At 45.9% G+C, this 14,904-nt stretch overlaps 1 protein-coding gene across 1 annotated transcript in view; it reads right to left on the bottom strand.

The window, feature by feature from the left end:
* Positions 1–14,904, bottom strand: part of LOC141099676 (uncharacterized) — a 104,564-nt gene that overhangs the window by 61,817 nt on the left and 27,843 nt on the right. The gene's annotated exons all lie outside the window — the stretch shown is intronic.

Genomic DNA, 14,904 nt, shown 5'->3' with positions numbered 1-14,904 from the left:
CCAGCTCCCCCTGTATATGCCATGCACAACCTCCATAAGCAAGCTCACCCCTGTATATGCCATACACAACCTCCATATTCCAGCTCCCCCTGTATATGCCATACACAACCTCCATATTCCAGCTCCCCCTGTATATGCCACGCACAACCTCCTTATGCCAGCTCACCCCTGTATATGCCACACACAACCTCCATATGCCAGCTCACCCCGTATATGCCACACACAACCTCCATATGCCAGCTCACCCCTGCATATGCCACACACAACCTCCATATGCCAGCTCCCCCTGTATATGCCACGCACAACCTCCATATGCCAGCTCACCCCGTATATGCCACACACAACCTCCATATGCCAGCTCACCCCTGCATATGCCACACACAACCTCCATATGCCAGCTCACCCCGTATATGCCACACACAACCTCCATATGCCAGCTCACCCCTGTATATGCCACGCACAACCTCCATATGCCAGCTCACCCCTGTATATGTCATGCACAACCTCCATATGCCAGCTCACCCCTGTATATGCCACGCACAACCTCCATATGCCAGCTCACCCCTGTATATGCCACGCACAACCTCCATATGCCAGCTCACCCCTGCATATGCCACGCACAACCTCCATATGTCAGCTCACCCCTGTATATGCCACGCACAACCTCCATATGCCAGCTCACCCCGTATATGCCACACACAACCACCATATTCCAGCTCCCCCTGTATATGCCATACACAACCTCCATATGCCAGATCACCCCTGTATATGCCATACACAACCTCCATATGCCAGCTCACCCTGTATATGCCACGCACAACCTCCATATGCCAGCTCCCCCTGTATATGCCACGCACAACCTCCATATGCCAGATCACCCCTGTATGTGCCATGCACAACCTCTATATGCCAGCTCACCCTGTATGTGCCATGCACAACCTCCATATGTCAGCTCACCCCTGTATATGCCACGCACAACCTCCATATGCCTGCTCACCCCGTATATGCCACACACAACCACCATATTCCAGCTCCCCCTGTATATGCCACGCACAACCTCCATATGCCAGCTCACCCCTGCATATGCCACGCACAACCTCCATATGCCAGCTCACCCCGTATATGCCACACACAACCACCATATTCCAGCTCCCCCTGTATATGCCATACACAACCTCCATATGCCTGCTCACCCTGTATATGCCATACACAACCTCCATATGCCAGCTCACCCCTGTATATGCCATGCACAACCTCCATATGCCAGATCACCCCTGCATATGCCACACACAACCTCCATATGCCAGATCACCCCTGTATATGCCATGCACAACCTCCATATGCCAGCTCACCCTGTATATGCCACGCACAACCTCCATATGCCAGCTCCCCCTGTATATGCCACGCACAACCTCCATATGCCAGCTCACCCCTGTATATGCCATGCACAACCTCCATATGCCAGCTCCCCCTGTATATGCCACGCACAACCTCCATATGCCAGCTCCCCCTGTATATGCCACGCACAACCTCCATATGCCAGCTCACCCCTGTATATGCCATGCACAACCTCCATATGCCAGCTCACCCCTGTATATGCCATGCACAACCTCCATATGCCAGCTCCCCCTGTATATGCCACGCACAACCTCCATATGCCAGCTCACCCCTGTATATGCCACGCACAACCTCCATATGCCAGCTCACCCCGTATATGCCACACACAACCACCATATTCCAGCTCACCCTGTATATGCCATACACAACCTCCATATGCCAGCTCACCCCTGTATATGCCATGCACAACCTCCATATGCCAGATCACCCCTGCATATGCCACACACAACCTCCATATGCCAGATCACCCCTGTATATGCCATGCACAACCTCCATATGCCAGCTCACCCTGTATATGCCACGCACAACCTCCATATGCCAGCTCCCCCTGTATATGCCACGCACAACCTCCATATGCCAGATCACCCCTGTATATGCCATACACAACCTCTATATGCCAGCTCACCCTGTATGTGCCATGCACAACCTCCATATGCCAGCTCCCCCTGTATATGATACGCATAACCTCCATATGCCAGATCACCCCTGTATATGCCATGCACAACCTCCATATGCCAGCTCCCCCTGTATATGCCACGCACAACCTCCATATGCCAGCTCCCCCTGTATATGCCACGCACAACCTCCATATGCCAGCTCCCCCTGTATATGCCACGCACAACTTCCATATGCAGCTCACCCCGTATATGCCACACACAACCTCCATATGCCAGCTCACCCCGTATATGCCATTCACCACCTCCATATGCCAGCTCCCCCTGTATATGCCACGCACAACCTCCATATGCCAGCTCACCCCTGTATATGCCATGCACAACCTCCATATGCCAGCTCACCCCTGTATATGCCATGCACAACCTCCATATGCCAGCTCCCCCTGTATATGCCACGCACAACCTCCATATGCCAGCTCACCCCTGTATATGCCATGCACAACCTCCATATGCCAGCTCACCCCTGTATATGCCATGCACAACCTCCATATGCCAGCTCCCCCTGTATATGCCATGCACAACCTCCATATGCCAGCTCACCCTGTATATGCCACGCACAACCTCCATATGCCAGCTCCCCCTGTATATGCCACGCACAACCTCCATATGCCAGATCACCCCTGTATATGCCATGCACAACCTCTATATGCCAGCTCACCCTGTATGTGCCATGCACAACCTCCATATGCCAGCTCCCCCTGTATATGATACGCATAACCTCCATATGCCAGATCACCCCTGTATATGCCATGCACCACCTCCATATGCCAGCTCCCCCTGTATATGCCACGCACAACCTCCATATGCCAGCTCACCCCTGTATATGCCATGCACAACCTCCATATGCCAGCTCACCCCTGTATATGCCATGCACAACCTCCATATGCCAGCTCCCCCTGTATATGCCACGCACAACCTCCATATGCCAGCTCACCCCTGTATATGCCATGCACAACCTCCATATGCCAGCTCACCCCTGTATATGCCATGCACAACCTCCATATGCCAGCTCCCCCTGTATATGCCACGCACAACCTCCATATGCCAGCTCACCCCTGTATATGCCACGCACAACCTCCATATGCCAGCTCCCCCTGTATATGCCACGCACAACTTCCATATGCAGCTCACCCCGTATATGCCACACACAACCTCCATATGCCAGCTCACCCCGTATATGCCATTCACCACCTCCATATGCCAGCTCCCCCTGTATATGCCACGCACAACCTCCATATGCCAGCTCACCCCTGTATATGCCATGCACAACCTCCATATGCCAGCTCCCCCTGTATATGCCACGCACAACCTCCATATGCCAGCTCCCCCTGTATATGCCACGCACAACCTCCATATGCCAGCTCACCCCTGTATATGCCATGCACAACCTCCATATGCCAGCTCACCCCTGTATATGCCACGCACAACCTCCATATGCCAGCTCACCCCGTATATGCCACACACAACCTCCATATGCCAGCTCCCCCATGTATATGCCACACACAACCTCCATATGTCAGCTCACCCCTGCATATGCCACGCACAACCTCCATATGCCAGCTCCCCCCTGTATATGCCACACACAACCTCCATATGCCAGCTCACCCCTGCATATGCCACACACAACCTCCATATGCCAGCTCACCCCGTATATGCCACACACAACCTCCATATGCCAGCTCCCCCCTGTATATGCCACGCACAACCTCCATATGCCAGCTCCCCCCTGTATATGCCACACACAACCTCCATATGCCAGCTCACCCCGTATATGCCACACACAACCTCCATATGCCAGCTCACCCTGTATATGCCACGCACAACCTCCATATGCCAGCTCCCCCTGTATATGCCACACACAACCTCCATATGCCAGCTCACCCCGTATATGCCACACACAACCTCCATATGCCAGCTCACCCTGTATATGCCACGCACAACCTCCATATGCCAGCTCCCCCTGTATATGCCACGCACAACCTCCATATGCCAGCTCCCCCTGTATATGCCACGCACAACCTCCATATGCCAGCTCCCCCTGTATATGCCACACACAACCTCCATATGCCAGCTCACCTCGTATATGCCACACACAACCTCCATATGCCAGCTCACCCTGTATATGCCACGCACAACCTCCATATGCCAGCTCCCCCTGTATATGCCACGCACAACCTCCATATGCCAGCTCCCCCTGTATATGATACGCATAACCTCCATATGCCAGCTCCCCCTGTATATGCCACGCACAACCTCCATATGCCGGCTCACCCCTGTATATGCCACGCACAACCTCCATATGCCAGCTCACCCCTGTATATGCCATGCACAACCTCCATATGCCAGCTCCCCCTGTATATGATACGCATAACCTCCATATGCCAGATCACCCCTGTATATGCCATGCACAACCTCCATATGCCAGCTCCCCCTGTATATGCCACGCACAACCTCCATATGCCAGATCACCCCTGTATATGCCATGCACAACCTCTATATGCCAGCTCACCCTGTATGTGCCATGCACAACCTCCATATGCCAGCTCCCCCTGTATATGATACGCATAACCTCCATATGCCAGATCACCCCTGTATATGCCATGCACAACCTCCATATGCCAGCTCCCCCTGTATATGCCACGCACAACCTCCATATGCCAGCTCCCCCTGTATATGCCACGCACATCCTCCATATGCCAGCTCCCCCTGTATATGCCACGCACAACCTCCATATGCCAGCTCACCCCTGTATATGCCACGCACAACCTCCATATGCCAGCTCACCCCTGCATATGCCACGCACAACCTCCATATGTCAGCTCACCTCTGTATATGCCACGCACAACCTCCATATGCCAGCTCACCCCTGTATATGCCACCTCACCCCTGTATATGCCACGCACAACCTCCATATGCCAGCTCACCCCGTATATGCCACACACAACCTCCATATTCCAGCTCCCCCTGTATATGCCATGCACAACCTCCATAAGCAAGCTCACCCCTGTATATGCCACACACAACCTCCATATGCCAGCTCACCCCTGTATATGCCACACACAACCTCCATATGCCAGCTCACCCCTGTATATGCCACGCACAACCTCCATATGCCAGCTCACCCCTGTATATGCCACGCACAACCTCCATATGCCAGCTCACCCCGTATATGCCACACACAACCTCCATATTCCAGCTCCCCCTGTATATGCCATGCACAACCTCCATAAGCAAGCTCCCCCTGTATATGCCATGCACAACCTCCATATGCCAGCTCACCCCTGTATAAATCCAAATCATTGCTGACGGCACCATCGACGTAGCCAGTTGTTCACCTGCAGAATCTTATTCCACCTCCTTGTTCCATGGCCATCCACTGGGAGGATGGAAGAGAAGACCACCTGCGCTCCCAGTTCTTTCACTTTCTTGCCTAAGTCTTCAAAGTCTCTGCAGATGGTTTCCAGGTCGTTTCTTGCGGTGTCATTTGTCCCCACATGTAGTAGCAGGAATGGGTAGTCATCTGTAGGTCTGAAGAGTCCTGATATCCTGTCAGACACATCTTTAATTCTTGCACCTGGAAGACAGCACATTTCTCTTGAAGTTATATCTGGTCTGCAGATAGCGGCCTCTGTTCCTCTCAACAGGGAATCCCCCATGACCACCACTCTCCGTTTCTTCTTCACAACATTTTTCTTTCTCCATCCAGGAGGACTCTGAAGGCGTACAAGGTTGCTGTTTGTTGGCAAATTCTTATCCTGATGTATTTCTTCATCGTTTTCCTGCATCTTCTGCTTAGGAAAACAATAGCCAAAATCCCACTAGCTGTTGACATAAGCCTAAATTAGATTATGGTCCAGGTACATCACAAGACATTGCAAAGTATTGGGGGAAGGAGACATGGTTAATTTACAGCGAATACAACCAGAGAAAATTAAAATGACATATTATACAAAATACAGGACAGGACAAAACTACAAATCATGACAGTGAGTATGCTTAAACCTTCTTTCCTCCAGACGTAGAGCATGCCCCCTAGTCCCCGTCACAGGTCTAAGAGTAAAAAGATCAGTAGAAAGGTCTTTGTATTGTCCCTGCATATATTTATACATTGTAATAAGATCACCCCTAAGCCTATTTTCTATTATTCTTCGTCTGCTAAAAATAGTCATCTGGTTAATTAAGATACAATGTGGTAAAAAATAAAAAATAAATATATAAGTTCAAATTACCCCCTTTTCGCCCCATTGAAACTAAAACAAAACGCCACATAGGTTTTTTTGGTCACTGCAACATTGCATTAAAATGCAAGAACGGATGATCAAAAGATCGTATCTGCACCAAAATGGTATAATTAAAAACGTCAGCTCGGCACACAAAAAATAAGCCTTCACCCAACCCAAGATCATCAAAAATGGGGATGCGACGGGTATCGGAAAATGGAGCAATTCTTTCATACTTTACCTAATTAAGATGAGTTATTTTTACTGATAAATATTTGTTTTGGGTCATTTATTTTCTGTTTGTATTTGGTTTATCCTATAAAACTCCCATATAATATTCTCACCTAGAATTTATCCTATAAAACTCCCATATAATATTCTCACCTTGAATTTATTCTATAAATCTCCCATATAATATTCTCACCTTGAATTTATCCTATAAAACTCCCATATAATATTCTCACCTTGAATTTATCCTATAAAACTCCCATATAATATTCTCACCTTGAATTTATTCTATAAATCTCCCATATAATATTCTCACCTTGAATTTATTCTATAAAACTCCCATATAATATTCTCACCTAGAATTTATCCTATAAAACTCCCATATAATATTCTCACCTAGAATTTATCCTATAAAACTCCCATATAATATTCTCACCTTGAATTTATCCTATAAAACTCCCATATAATATTCTCACCTTGAATTTATTCTATAAAACTCCCATATAATATTCTCACCTAGAATTTATCCTATAAAACTCCCATATAATATTCTCACCTTGAATTTATCCTATAAATCTCCCATATAATATTCTCACCTTGAATTTATTCTATAAATCTCCCATATAATATTCTCACCTTGAATTTATTCTACAAAACGCCCATTGTTATAATTTTATACTAAAGTTCTATGAAGCCCGATGATGTGGGTCAGAAATGAAGACAAACACAGTATATCACAGTTCAAGATGTAAATATCTATTGATAGAGATATGAACTTCCGGATAACAGATGCAAACTGCAATGTTACAGATAAGCAGGCAATAAGACAGTCTTTAGAGTAGGCAGATATAGTAGTACAGACCGAGGGTGTGAGAATGAGTCCAGCAATGCAGGCTCCAGGGCCCTGGGCCTGGAAGGCTCCTAATGGAGGGCAGACCGTAGCCGAGGTGGGTGCAGAGCCGGAGTAAAGCAACATAGTCCTTTCGTGGTACATAGATCAAAGCGGGTGGGGTATCCCGAAGATTAGAAGAAGCAAGCAGGTTGCAGGTCCTTCCAGCTTGGCAGCAAGGTACAAGATACACAAGCAAGGCATAGTGTGCAGAGTTCCCTTATATATACAGCAGACAGGAAAACAAGGAGTATCAGACAGGAAACAAGATGGCCCCGGTGAAGCCAGCAACTCCATTTTGGTTAAGGGCAGAATCCAACCGAACTAAGGGCAAGAGCAGACACAACAAGTGCACAGTCCCAGTCCTTACATTACTCGCCTCTTTAAAGATGTCCTGTGGATGATCTTATATCTGGTTTATTGGGGTATCTGCTGTGGAACTGTCTGATCAGACGAGAAGCGTGAATATTCTCCAGAGGTTCCCAGGAATTCTCTTCAGACGAATACCCTTGCCATTTTACCAGATACTGGAGTCGTCCCCTATGAATCCATGAATCGATGATCCTCTCCACGATGAATTCCTCCTGCCCGTCAACGAGAATTCGATCAGGAGGAGCAGATGTGCGCCCAGAGAAAGGATTTGCCACTACCGGTTTAAGCAGGGAAACGTGAAAGACGGGCTGTATCTTTAAAGAACTAGGCAACTTGAGTCGACAGGCTACAGAACTCACTATCTTGCTGATTTTGTACGGACCAACATATTTCTGCCCCAGTTTAGATGTTGGGACCTTGAGTTTCAAGTTCTTTGTTGAAAGCCAAACCATGTATCCTACCTTGCATGTGGGTACTGGCTTGCGGAATCTGTCTGCTGCCTTTTTGTATCTCTCCTGTGCTGTGGCCAGCATCTGCTTCAGAACTTCCAGATTCTCCGGTAGAGATGAAATGCGGTCGGCTACTGCAGGCACAGACATGTCCATTGGAAGCCGAGGAAGAATACTGGGATGATATCCCTTATTAGCAAATAATGGAGACATTTTGGTGGATGCACTCTGATTTATTATAGGTGAATTCAGTCAACGGGATCAAACTCACCCAGTCATCTTTCAGGTGACACACATAGCAACGCAGATACTGCTCCAAGGTCTGGTTGGTCCGTTGCGTTTGGCCATTAGACTGCGGGTGGAAAGCAGATGACAAATTTACCTTGATGTCGAGAGCAGAACAAAAATTTTGCCAAAATTTAGAAGTAAATTGAACCCCTTGTCAGATATTACTTCATCCGGGACTATATGTAATCGAAAAATATTTTGTACAATGAGGTCCGCTGTCTGTTTGGCCATCGGTAACCTGGTACTCGGAATGAAATGAGTAGCTTTGGTTTGTCGGTCAACCACTACTAGAATCATGTTCTTTCCTTGGGATGTTGGCAACTCTACAATAAAATCCATTGAGATAGACCCCCAGGGATGAGAAGGAATAGGAAGAGGTTGCAATAGTGCAGTAGGTGAGGAGGGAGGGCCTTTTGATCTGGCACATACCGCACATGATGACATGTACAGTTGAACGTCTTTCCGGAAAGTCAGTCACCAAAAGAAACGAGACACAAACTCCTGAGTTTTCTGGATTCCTCTATGACCGTTGATCTTAGAGTAATGCATTAGTTTTAATACTCTTAATTTTATTGTTTCCGGGACATATAGAAGTTGTCTCTGAAACCAAAGGCCATTCTTCAAGGTTAAATTTACCTGAGTAGGTGGTTGAATCAGCAGTGAATCTGTGGCGTAGGCCTCCTTAATATCCTTTAATAGGTCTTGATTGTGCAGCACACTTGTGAAGTTTCGTTCTCACAGTATGGTCCTTGGAGGTGAAGCCAAGGTTACATCATCCGAATGAATCCTGGACAGAGCGTCGGCTTTCCCATTGTGAGAACCTGGGAACCTGGTCTATAGGAAATAATGAAATCAAACTGATTAAGAAATAGATTCCCCCGAGCTTGTGTGGGTTTTAGACACCTTGCCGACCTCATGAATTCAAGATTTCGGTGATCTGTGAGCACAACAGTCTGTTGAAATGCCCCCTGTAGCAGGTGCCTTCATTCTTTAAGTGCAGTTATAATAGCCAACAAATCTATATTCCCAACATCGTAATTTTTTTCAACAGGTGACAACTTTTGGGAGAGAAAAGCACAGGGGTGTAGAAGATCTTTCTCACCTGTTCTTTGCTAGAGTATGTCCCCTATAGCACAGTCTGAGGCATCCACTTCCACTATGAAGGCCCAATCTGAGTCCGGATACACGAGGATAGGGGCCGAAGTAAATTTAGCCTTCAATTTAGAGAATGCCAGTTGTGCCTGTGGTGACCAAACAAACGGCGTCTTCTTCTCTTGTATCCGGACCAGGGGAAGAGTCTTGAGGAGATCATTGGCATATTCCCAGTGCTTTCTGGGATAAGTGAAGAGTCTCCGCGAGCTCAACGATCACTGGGTTTTGGCCGTTGCAGCTGAAAAGAGGAAATCGGAAAACCAGGGGAAGAGTCTTGAGGAGATCATTTGCATATTTCCAGTGCTTTCTGGGATAAGTGAAGAGTCTCCGCGAGCTCAACGATCACTGGGTTTTGGCCGTTGCAGCTGAAAAGAGGAAATCGGAAAACCAGGGGAAGAGTCTTGAGGAGATCATTTGCATATTCCCAGTGCTTTCTGGGATAAGTGAAGAGTCTCCGCGAGCTCAACGATCACTGGGCTTTGGCCGTTGCAGCTGAAAAGAGGAAATCGGAAAACCACGCGCCTATCGGCGCGCAAATTTTGGCTCATCTTTCATCCTTTTTAAGAAATCTCAATATGGAAGAGGCCAGGAGCTGCATTTCTTGCTACATGTTCACAGACTTACCAGTGGAAAAGCCAAACTTCACATGCCACAAATGCAAGCTTGTGTCCCTGTTGGATGAAAAGTTGCAAAATCTCGAAGAGAGGTTAGCTACATTGAAGATCATTAAGGAAGGTGAAGAGTTCTTGGACAGAGCAGAATTATCTCTTCATGTTACAGAAAGAGAAGAAATTCGAAGTGCACCTGAAGAAACAGGGGAATGGAGACATGTGACCCAGAGAAGCAGGAGGATCAGGAGGCAGTCAGCACCCATACTGCTCAGGAACCAGTACCAGGCTCTCACGCAGGAAAACAATGAAGAAATACATCAGGATAAGACTTTGCCAACAAACAGCAACCTTGTACGCCTTCAGAGTCCTCCTGGATGGAGAAAGAAAAATGTTGTGAAGACGAAGCGGAGAGTGGTGGTCATGGGGGATTCCCTGTTGAGAGGAACAGAGGCCACTATCTGCAGACCGGATATAACTTCAAGAGAAACGTGCTGTCTTCCAGGTGCAAAAATTAAAGATGTGTCTGACAGGATATCAGGACTCTTCAGACCTACAGATGACTACCCATTCCTGCTACTATATGTGGGAACAAATGACACCGCAAGAAATGACCTGGAAACCATCTGCAGAGACTTTGAAGACTTAGGCAAGAAAGTGAAAGAACTGGGAGCGCAGGTGGTCTTCTCTTCCATCCTCCCAGTGGATGGCCATGGAACAAGGAGGTGGAATAAGATTCTGCAGGTGAACAACTGGCTACGTCGATGGTGCCGTCAGCAACGATTTGGATTTCTGGATCACGGAGTGAACTACTTATACGATGGACTACTTGCTAGAGATGGGGTGCACCTTACGAAGACTGGAAAGCAGGTATTTGGAAGTCGCCTTGCTACACTTGTAAGGAGAGCTTTAAACTAGAACAACATGGGAAGGGAAGCAAAAGACCAGAAAAAGCCATACACCTGACAAATGCTATTGAGAACTCTGCTATTAGAAGTGGAAAGGAAGAACAAAGACAAAAGAATCTAATTAATAAAAATATTGGAGAAAGAGAAACCAATCACAAACTAAAATGTTTCTATACTAATGCACAAAGCATGGGCAACAAACAAGGAGAATTGGAACTACTAACACAGGAAAAGAAATATGATGTCATTGGAATCACTGAAACTTGGTGGGACAATACACATAATTGGAATACAAGACTAGAAGGATACAACTTATTTGCAAGAAACAGACTTGATAAACGAGGAGGAGGTGTCGCATTGTATGTTAGAAAGGCGTATATCTGCACAGAGATTGAAGCTTCAGAGACTGGGAGTTCTGTAGAAACTGTTTGGGTAAGAATACAAGGACAGAACAATGGAAAGGACACCATTGTAGGCATTTACTACAGGCCGCCTGTGCAAGCTGAAGATATGGATGAACTCTTTATGCATCAAATGGCCAAGTTCTCCAAAAAATATGACATAGTTGTCATGGAAGATTTCAACTATCCAGACATTTGTTGGGAATCTCTCTCAGGCAAAACTAACAGGTCAAGGAAATTCTTATCCTCTCTTGCTGACAACTTTATCTTCCAAAAGGTAGGGGAGAAAACAAGGGGAACTGCTACCTTGGATCTAATCCTTATAAACAGGGAGGAAATGGTTGAGGAGGTAAAAGTGGCTGGGACCCTAGGAGGTAGCGACCATGCTATTTTAGAATTTTGGATAACTAGAGGAGGAAGACCTCTGAAGACTCAGACTTCAAGATTAGATTTCAGAAAGGCAGATTTTAAGGGATTCAGAAAGAGAATTGGAGGGATCCAATGGCTGGATATCCTTAAAGACAAAAATGTCCAGGAAGGATGGGAAATCTTGAAAAATGAAATTCTCAAAGCACAGTTGTTAACAATTCCGAAAAGAGGGAAGAATAGGAAGCATTTAAAGAAACCAGGATGGATGAACACAGAACTTAAGCACATGCTAAAAAGGAAGAAAAAAATGTTTATAAAATGGAAAGAGGGAGGCATATCTAAAGAAGAATATAATGCTGTCTGCAGAACTTGCAGGGCACAAATCAAATTATCTAAAGCTGAAAATGAATTGAGGCTTGCAAGAGATGTCAAAAGCAATAATAAAGGATTTTGGGGATATGTCAAAAGTAAAAGAAAAGTCAAAGATGCTATAGGATTTTTACAGGATGAAAATGATGAAATGGTAAGACAGGATGTTGAGAAGGCTGAACTTTTAACTTCCTATTTTGCATCTGTTTTCTCTCAGAAAGGAAATGTAACATCAACTGTTCTTCACTGTCCTATTAAGGGAATAGAAGAATCCAGGATATCTATAAACAGAAAGATAGTGAGGAAACACTTAGCTAACCTAAATGAATTCAAGTCTCCAGGTCCAGATGAATTACACCCCAGAGTACTGAAGGAGATAGCAGAAGAAATTTTTGAACCCCTCTCCATAATCTTTGAAAATTCTTGGAGAACAGGAGAAGTGCCAGAAGACCGGAGAAGAGCAAATGTTGTTCCTATCTTCAAAAAGGGGAAGCAGGTGGACCCAGGCAACTATAGGCCGGTGAGTCTGACTTCTATACCAGGAAAGATCTTTGAACAAATTATTAAACAACATGTATGTCAGTACCTGGATAAGAATGGAGTGATTAAGCAGAGTCAACATGGGTTTGTTACTAATAAGTCATGTCAGACTAACTTAATTTCCTTCTATGACGGAATCACTGATTGGGTGGATCAAGGAAATGCTGTAGATATAGTATATCTTGACTTCAGCAAAGCATTTGACAAAGTCTCTCATACAATCCTTATTGAAAAAATGATTAAGTATGGAATGGACAAGGCAACTGCTAGGTGGATTCATAACTGGCTTAGTGATCGGACCCAAAGAGTGGTCGTAAATGGCTGCACATCCAGTTGGAAGAATGTCTCAAGTGGGGTACCACAGGGCTCTGTCCTGGGCCCTGTATTGTTCAACATCTTTATCAACGATTTAGATGAAGGAATTGAGGGTAAACTGATTAAATTTGCTGATGACACAAAGCTAGGAGGGATAGCTAATACTAGAGAAGAGAGAGAGAGGATTCAAAAAGATATAAATAAACTGGAGAAGTGGGCAGCAACTAACAAAATGGTTTTTAACAGGGAGAAATGCAAAGTTCTACATCTGGGCAATAAAAATGAAAAAAGCATATACAGAATGGGAGGAATAGGGCTAAGTGACAGCACATGTGAAAAAGACTTGGGTATACTAATAGATCACAGACTGAATATGAGTCAACAGTGTGATGCAGCAGCAAAAAAGGCAAATTCAATTCTAGGATGTATTAACAGAAGCATACAGTCTAGATCACGTGAAGTCATTATTTCCCTCTACTCCTCTTTGGTCAGACCTCATCTGGAATATTGTGTCCAGTTTTGGGCACCTGTTGTGAGTTCATTTTCCCCTTCATTACTGAGGCCCGAGGAACTCCCTCTTCTGGTAAAGAAAGGTAGTGAGCCTGATTATCAAACACCTGAGGCTGATGATGACTGGCTGAGTGGAGTTACTGACTGGATATAAGGCTGCCGACGCCCTTCTGCCCTGCGGTTGATTTCTCTGTGGGATCCTTGGAGACCAGTCTGAATTCCTGCTCCTCTAAAGCTAAGTTTGCTGCTCGGCCTTTTGCTTTGGTGCTTTGACTTTGTTTTGCTTTGTTTTTCTGGATTTCTGCCATTCCCTGCTGGGGTGTGCTGAATTCATTTAGCTCTGTCTTCTGAAAATACCTGAGTGCTGATTTAGTTTTGAAGCCTAGCTGCTTCAGGGCCTTTTTCATATCAGCTTGTTGGTTTATGTCTTTGATAGGGTTTTGGCAGATTGCAGACAGCAGCCTTCCTGTCCTTTCCTATCTAGGTAGTTTTGGGCCCCGTCTTTGCTCAGTCTATCTTTCTGTCTGTGTTAGTATTTTCAACTTGCGTCACCGTCATTATATGTTGGGGGCTGCCTATTGCTTTGGGGTCTGCTCTGGGGCAGTTTAGATTTCCCCTTTCTTTCTTTAGGCCTATGTAATTCTCCGGCTGTGATCGAGGGGTCTAGGGCATCGTAGGAACCCCCCACGGCTACTGCTAGTTGTATTGATAGGTTCAGGGGTCTGCAATCTGATAGTTGCCAACTTCTCTGGTTTTCTGGACTTAGCTTGTATTTCTGCTTTTGTCTCCTACGGTGACTCATTCATAACAGGCACCACATTTTAAAAAAGACATCAACAAACTGGAGCAAGTTCAGAAAAGAGCGACCAGAATGGTGACCGGTCTGCAAACCCTGTCTTATGAGGAAAGGTTGCAGGATTTGGGAATGTTTAGTTTGCAAAAGAGAAGACTGAGAGGAGACTTAATAGCTGTCTACAAATATCTCAAGGGCTGTCACATTGTAGAAGGATCAACTTTATTCTCATTTGCACAAGGAAAGACTAGAAGCAATGGGATGAAACTGAATGGGAGGAGACACAGATTAGATATTAGAAAAAACTTTTTGACGGTTAGAGTGATCAATGAGTGGAACAGGCTGCCACGCGAAGTGGTGAGTTCTCCTTCAATGGAAGTCTTCAAACAGAGGCTGGACAGACACCTGACTGGGATGATTT

This window comes from Dendrobates tinctorius, unplaced genomic scaffold (genome assembly GCF_039654945.1).
Source record: "Dendrobates tinctorius isolate UK_male_01 unplaced genomic scaffold, ASM3965494v1 ptg000101l, whole genome shotgun sequence".
Taxonomy (NCBI): Eukaryota; Metazoa; Chordata; class Amphibia; order Anura; family Dendrobatidae; genus Dendrobates; species Dendrobates tinctorius.
This window is presented reverse-complemented; position numbering and strand designations above follow the sequence as displayed.